This window comes from Nannospalax galili, unplaced genomic scaffold (assembly GCF_000622305.1).
Source record: "Nannospalax galili isolate Female #2095 unplaced genomic scaffold, S.galili_v1.0 scaffold902, whole genome shotgun sequence".
Classification (NCBI taxonomy): Eukaryota; Metazoa; Chordata; class Mammalia; order Rodentia; family Spalacidae; genus Nannospalax; species Nannospalax galili.
Genome location: NW_008347814.1, coordinates 1,301,886 through 1,309,607, shown reverse-complemented (window position 1 = coordinate 1,309,607; position 7,722 = coordinate 1,301,886). Strand labels below are relative to the sequence as shown.

The following is a 7,722-nucleotide window of genomic DNA, read 5'->3' as shown; positions in this document are numbered from 1 at the left end:
GAACTCAAGGGGTTACAGAAAGAAACTTAATGAAGGTATAACTATGGAAATGCACAGCTACACCAAGAATGTGAACAGAAATAAAAATGACAGGAATCAGTATGCATATTTTATTAATAACTTTAAATATCAATGGACTGAACTCCCCAGTCAAAAGACACAGACTAGTTGAATGGATTAAGAAATAAAACCCATTTTTTCTTGTCTGCAAGAAACTCATCCCACTTTCAAGGAGAGGCAGTACCTTAAGGTGAAAGGATGGAAAAAAATACACCAAGCAAATGGTACTAAGAAAAACACAGGCATTACAATTCTAATATCTGACAAAATAGACTTTAAACTAAAACTAATCAGAAGAGATAAAGAGGGCCACTTCATTTTGATCAAAAGAACAATTGACCAAGAAGATATTACAATCATGAACATGTATTGACCAAACTCTGGTGCACCCAACTTCATAAAAACAGTACTATAAGACTTTAAGACCCAGATTAATCCCAATGCACTAATAGTAAGAGGACTTCAATATTCCATTGTCTTCACTTGACAGGTCAACAGGACAAAGAATTAACAGAGAGACATCTGAATTAAACAAGACCATACATCAAATGGGACTAACAGACATCTACCAAATATTCCACCCAAGCACCAAAGAATATACTTTCTATTCAGTGCCCCATGGAACTTTCTCCCAAATCCCCCATATACTGGGGCACAAAACAAAGCTCAACAAATACAAAAAGATTGAAATAATTCCTTTCATTCTATCATACCACCATGCAATAAAGCTTAAAATCAATACCAGAAGAAACCCTAGTAACTACATGAACACATGAAGATTAAACAACATACTCCTGAATGTTGAATGGGTCAAAGGAGACATTAAGAAAGAAATAAAAGTATTCCAGGAAATCAATGAAAAGGACAATACAACACAACAAAACCTCTGGGACACACTGAAAGCTGTCCTTAGAGGAAAGTTTATAGCTCTAAGTGCCTACATCAAAAAAATCAGAAAGAACACAAATAAATGACTTAACATTGCAACTCAACACACTTGAGAAGCAACAGCAAATGAAACCCAAACCCAGCAGACAAGAATAAATAACAAAAATCAGGGCAGAAATTAATGAAATTGAAACAAAGCAAACAATACAAAGAATCAACAAATCCAAGAGCTGGTTCTTTGAAAAGATAAACGAGACAGACAGACCACTAGCCCAGTTAACCAAAAGAAAGAAGAGTACCTCCAAATCAAGAAAATCAGAAATGAAAGGGGAAACATCACAACACACACCAGAAAGATACAGAACATTATAAAGGAATACTTTAAAAACCTATATGCTACTAAATTTGAAAACCTAAAAGAAATGGACGGATATCTAAAGGCATGGAACCACCCAAACTAAACCAAGAAGAGATTAACAGCTTAAACAGAACCATAATACAAAAAGAAATTGAAACAGTAATACAAAACCTCCCAACTGAAAAAAAACCTAGGACCAGATGGATTTACAGTAGAATTCGATCAGACATTTAAAGAAGATCTACATCCAATACTACTTAATTTATTCAAAAAGATAGAAATGGAGGGAGAACTTCCAAATTCCTTCTATGAAGCCAGCATCACTCTAATACCAAAGCCAGGTAAAGATACAACCAAAAAAGAAAACTACAGACCCATATCTTTAATGAACACAGATGCAAAAATTCTCAACAAAATACTTGTAAACCGAATACAGACACACATCAAAAAGATCATTCATGGGGCTGGAGAAATGGCTCAGTGGTTAAGAACACTGGCTGTTCTTGCAGAAGACCCCGGGTTTGAATCCCAGCATCCACATGGCAGCTAAAAACTGTCTCTCCTCCTAGCCTGGGTCCTGTCCCATTCCTTACCCTGGCACCCCAGACACGTGGGGAACGACCACTGCTTCCTGATCCTTTGCACCCAGAGCAACTCAGTTCCTTCACAGGTCCCCAGGAGCACTGCTTCTGGGCCTGGCCCCACCCTCACTTCCCTCCTCTTCCCAGGGCCTGCAGGACCCACAGGACTCTCTCCCACTGGCAGGCCTCTCTCTCTGGAGCAGTCAAGTGTGCCCTCCCTGCCTTGACTCCCCCAGTTTCACTCACCATTCCATTGCCCCATTGGTCTTTCCTCCTAGCCTGGGTCCTGTCCCATTCCTTGTCTTGGCGTCCCAGACACCTGGGGAACCACCAGTGCTTCCTGATCCTTTACATCCAGACCAACTCAGTTCCTTCTCAGGTCCCCAGGGGCGCTCTGGGCCTGCCCCCCTCCCTCCTCAGCCCTCTGTGCCTCCCTGGGTCTGCACAACCTGCCAGCCTCTATCCTGGATGCCTGGGCTGACCTTTCCTCTTCCTGGTCCTTTGCATCCAGACCAACCCAGCGCCTCAGTGCAGTCCCCAGGGACCCTTGGGGCCACCTCCTGCCACCAACTTCCTTTGCATCTCTGGGTGGCAAGGCTACCAGCTGCCTTTTCACAGAATTGGAAAAAAGCCATCCTAAGATTCATATGAAGCACAAAAGACCTCGGATAGCCAAAACAACCCTGAGCACTAAGAGCAATGCAGGGGGGATCACTATACCAGATTTTAAGCTGTATTACAGAGCTATAGTCATAAATAGAACATGGTACTGGCACAAAAACAGACCCGTAGATCAATGGAACAAAATTGAATACCCAAATATGAGTACATGCAATTTTAGCCACGCTTATTAATGGAACACCCTACTGACACATTATACATACAGGTAGCTCAGGGAATATAATTTATGTCTAGGCAAGTTTTATCTGAGAATGTTTGGTCTTTGCCCAAGCTTTATCTACATAGCATATGGTAATTAAAAGATACAAACTTGTGGAACTAACCTTCTTGGACATTTAACAGCCATACTTTGAGGCCTACACTAATTTGGTCAGAGGGACATAAAGGACATATTTTCTCCTTGCCTTCCTAGGTTGACTAAGTTCTAGTGGACTATGAGCATCTCTCAAAATGTCCTGTAACTGTGGTGTGGCATCTGTCCTCTTGATCAAGGAGGCCATGGAGACCCCCTCAAATGGACTTGAACCTACAAAGAGGAGGGTCAACACAGAGGAAACATTTCCTCCCTGCTTCCAATTGAAGCCAGCCATGATCAAGCAGGACCTTTGACTTATCCTCACATAGATGGAACTAGTGAAAAAAAGGAGCCTCCCAATCCCATGTTACCCGTGAGGAACAGGTCCTCAAATGAACTTAAAAGTAAGAGTAAAAATAAATTGGTTTATCTGGGCCAACTGTATGGTCTTCAACACCCAAAAGGAAAGTATTAACCAAAGATTAATGGGATCAATATAATTCTTTAAGAGTCCGTGTGTATAGCTAAAGGCTACATAACAAGAAACAATGCCAGGCAGGAGATATCTTCCTTTGAGTTGTTGGCCAGGGTAGCCCAAAAGACTCCCAGATAGTAACCCAGCACAGAACTGGGAAAATGAACAGCAGACCTCAATCTTATCTAAAGGAATATTGGCAACTAATTGCTGCTAGATGAAGAAGAGCTGATCTTCCTAAAATGAGGACCACTAGATAGGCTGACTAGATTCAGCAGATGGATAAGCACTGGGGAACAGCTGGGGGCGCCAACAACAGTGGACAATAACAGGGATGATAAGAGTATATGGGCTCCAGTGGTTGGGGGCTGGGAGGGGGCAAGGCTATGGGATGGTGCCATTTGCGATGTGGTTATATAGACATATAAGATTGTTTGGGATGTTCTTTATGAATTACCCAGAAAAAAAAATCAACAAATAAAAAAATGAGTTATAATTGAGGAAGAAGCATAAAAATTTGCTTCATATTAATTAGTAGAGGTGAAAAACATTACCACTGAAATCTACCTGATGATTTTATATCCATGCTCAGGCACCAAGGAGCTCAGAAAGTAACCAACTGTGATTAGTAATAATCAGATATCAGATACATAGAGATTAGAGACACATGCAAATATCTAAGTGTTAGTAGCATTAAAAATGAGTTTTTCTATATGAAACAGTATATTTTAAAATGAAATGGAGATCTTTTTTGAAGGTTAAAACCTCATTCAATTTTATGTTTTATAGAATTTATACTTAGTTCAATATTGTATAACTGTATTCAACTGTGAAGCTAAAAATTTGCAGCCAATTTTGAAAGAGATTCAGCTTTGCTCTGGAAATTGTTATTGAATATGTTAATGCTGTAATGAAATGTTTCTTCTAATCATGTGGTTATTAAATAAATAATTAAAAAATATATTTCAGAAGACATTGAATTGATGTTCACAAGTGGTAGGTGATCTTGTCTTATTAATAAGGCTTTTGCCTTTTTTGCAAAAATCATTCCAAGTTGACTTTTGTTTCTAGCCTCAAGGGTCTTAAGTAATATAACCATTTCACATGCTTTGATGGAAAGCAAAGACTTCCTAAATAAAAATGATGAGAGCCCCAGGGGTCTGCTGACCATCATGCAGACCAAAGCCCTTTTAAAGGTGAAAAAAAGACAAAGTTGGTCCAACTGAGGGCATCATTTCTCTAGACCAGTTATAGAAGGACTTAGAACAAGGACACCTGAGCCAGATGGACACAGTCTGTATACAAACACTGAACACAATTGGGCCTCGTTTGTTTTTCTCCATAAAACACGAATGTAGACATGGCAGTTGGAATCATGACATGACCATTCTGGTTGCTTTTCTCACTTTCTCATTCCACTCCTGCTTCAAATGATTCCTTTTATGACCAGCCAGATGGAGTTGCAGATTCTGAGTGCAGCAAAGCCCAAGCCCAGCTAGTTGTCATGAGTAGACAGAAATGGGCAACTTTAAAAAGATGTAGACTATCAGACAATCTTCTGAAGAGATTTCCCAGGATATCCTGACTCCTGGACAAGGCTGGAAATCATCACTTTGAGGAACGAGCTTTCTGTGTCCTCAGCATTTCCTTAGGTCCCTTAGACCCTTGTGGTTCTTCTTTTCATAAGTCTGGGTTAGTTCTACTTCAATAATTCCCAGGCCCTCTAAAACACTTATTGATGGAGGCCATACATCCTAAGGCCTCCCCAGGGCCTACAGAAGGCATCAATAGACAGCCTTCCCACCACTGATTCTCTACCTCTGTCCCCAATGTTATTTCCTATAAAACACTTTCTCACACCTATTAAGGCCCTGCTGTGGTCACTGAGGTTGTCTCTCCTCCAGCCCCTTGCTCCCTTCTAAGCATTTTGAAGGAAGATCTACAGCCACACACCTTCAGTAAACACACAGATAGCAAGCATACCAAACAAGCAGGTGTCTTTGGGGAAAATGAAGTTATAAAACAGAAGAGGGCTGGAGAGATAGCTCAGCGGTTAAGAGCAGTCAGTGCTCTTGCAGAGGACCCAGGTTAGATTCCCAGAACCCACATGGCGACTACAAACCATTCTTAACTCCAGTTCCAGGAGAATCCGAAGGCCTCTTCTGACCTCCGCGGCACTGCATAACATGGGTGCACTCACATACATGCAGGCAATATACTCATACACATAAAATAAAAATAGTAAATAAAATATTTAATAAAAAACAAAGCTTCAGAACAAACCCTCAGCTACTCTCTCTAGTAACCAACTTAGTCCCCTATCCATAAACCACAAGATGTATGAGGGAAAGTAACAATCCAAAAGAAAAACACCAAGTTATGAAAACAGAACAGCCAACCCAGAAGTAAAGAGATATACAAAGGGGAAGGGTGGCTTGATGCCTCACATATACATAACTCTGGGAAGTTTTCTATTATTTGAAGCAAATCCACTCTTATTTCACTTCCATATCTTGTGTCTAAAACCATATTTAAGCAGATTCTGAACCTCCTGATGGGTTATTCCATGCTATTATTTCTTTTACATTTTCTGCTTCTTGTTTTGCTGTTTTTGATTGGAACCTATAAGGCCCATCCAAGGAACTAGAAGGATGGTGTACCTAGAACACAAATACAAAGAGAATGTGAAAGACTTGGAGATAGCTGTGAAGAAGGAAGCAGCATAGAACATAAAGGATTTTGGTCAATCTTCTATCTAGGAGCAAGTAAAGTCCCAGAAATAATTTTAACGTGACAGGGAATTGAATGGTGCTTGTAGGACCAGAACTGCATTTGGAATACTCCCCTGGGCTGAAGTGTGGAGACCAGGCTAGAAAGGAACAGTGTGGATAGAGGAAAACCAAGTGGATGGCTGTGGTGCTGGACCAGGCAAGAGATAATGGTGCTTTGCCCAAGGGTGATGGTGGGCGACAAGGAAAGTGGATTCAAGACAAAAGGCACAAGGAGTCCCAAAATACATATGAAAAGTCATATGAAAAGAGACCTATCAGATTGACAAGAAAAAATGAAAGACCAAAAACCTACATAATGTTGATGAAAAGGTAGATAACTCATATTGTTGGCTTAAATATTTTAATGGTAACTTGGTAATAGCCAAATAAGAATGTCCACCAATTCACTTCCATTTCTAAATAGCTACCCTATACAAATGTAACTATTTGAGCATAAAGATACATTCCAAGATGTTTACTGCAGCATCTGTTTATAAAGCAAAGAAACTGAAATAATCAAAAGTCTATCAGCAAAGAAATAATGGGATATTAAATGTCATGCTTAAATAGAACAAATTCAGTGTGTGCTAACGTTAATATAAGTATAAAAAGTAATTTTCAGAAAATATGTATATTTTAAAAATAAAAGGCTCCATCCATATATGTGTTTATATTGTAAATATGTCTTTGCGACAGCAAAGGGAAACATCTGGGATGATGCATATCAACCTGTGTGTGGTCTCTAAATTCTCAGCAATGTCGGAAACTAAGTTGTCTGTTGAGAATGAGGACAGCTGCTCCAAACATTTTCCATTTTAAGAGAATGATTCTGGCTTGTAATCACGTTGTGGGGATAGGAAATACAGCTGACTGTCCACTGCCAAACTTTTCCAAAGGCTCAGAACAGTAACCAAGCCAATAATCAAGATCAGCCCTCTTTCTTCAGCAGAGCTCAGGATGTGGAGGAGGAAATAGAGCATCTCCTATGACCTGGACTGCTTAAGCACTGACACTATGCTGACTAATTATAACTTTTGAACTGCAATTCACCTGGATGGTAACATCCTATTTTGCAGATTTAGACAGTTAAGTAGTCCAAAATCACATAATAAGAGGATGATAGAATGAAAAGTCCCTGATGTGTGTACCTTTCAGGTTCCCTCCCACTTGATGGTGGCTGGGGTGCTATCCTCTAAGATGGTGGAGCCAGCAGGTAGAAAGGGGCTGGGCATCCAAGTGATCTCCTGAGCGCAGGTCTATCTCACCACCTGGCTGATCAAGAGAAGACAAATCCCTCTCCTGTATAAGCCCCGCTGAAATTTAAACAGTTTATTTTATTCTCTGTTAAGTCACTATGCTGACATCCTAATCAAAATAACCTCTAAACAAGAATAAAGTCATCCATTGAAAATCCTAGGAAACTTTTGGCTAGGCAGTTAGGGTAAAAAGACCCCAAAGAAAAGTAGCTAGTTTCTTGGCTAAAAGTCAAAATGTCCTTGGGCCTCTTAGCAACATACTCTGTTCCAAAGGCCAAAAAATGTCTAAAGTATTTGAGGGCTCTTATCTAATCCCTAAAAGATTTTAGGGTTACCTCTTCAGAGGGGGTAATGTTA

General features: G+C 40.1%; 1 protein-coding gene across 3 annotated transcripts in view; it reads right to left on the bottom strand.

Moving 5' to 3' along the window:
* The window catches only part of Adamtsl3 (ADAMTS like 3), a 376,880-nt gene that overhangs the window by 5,560 nt on the left and 363,598 nt on the right, over positions 1-7,722 (bottom strand). The window lies entirely within an intron of this gene.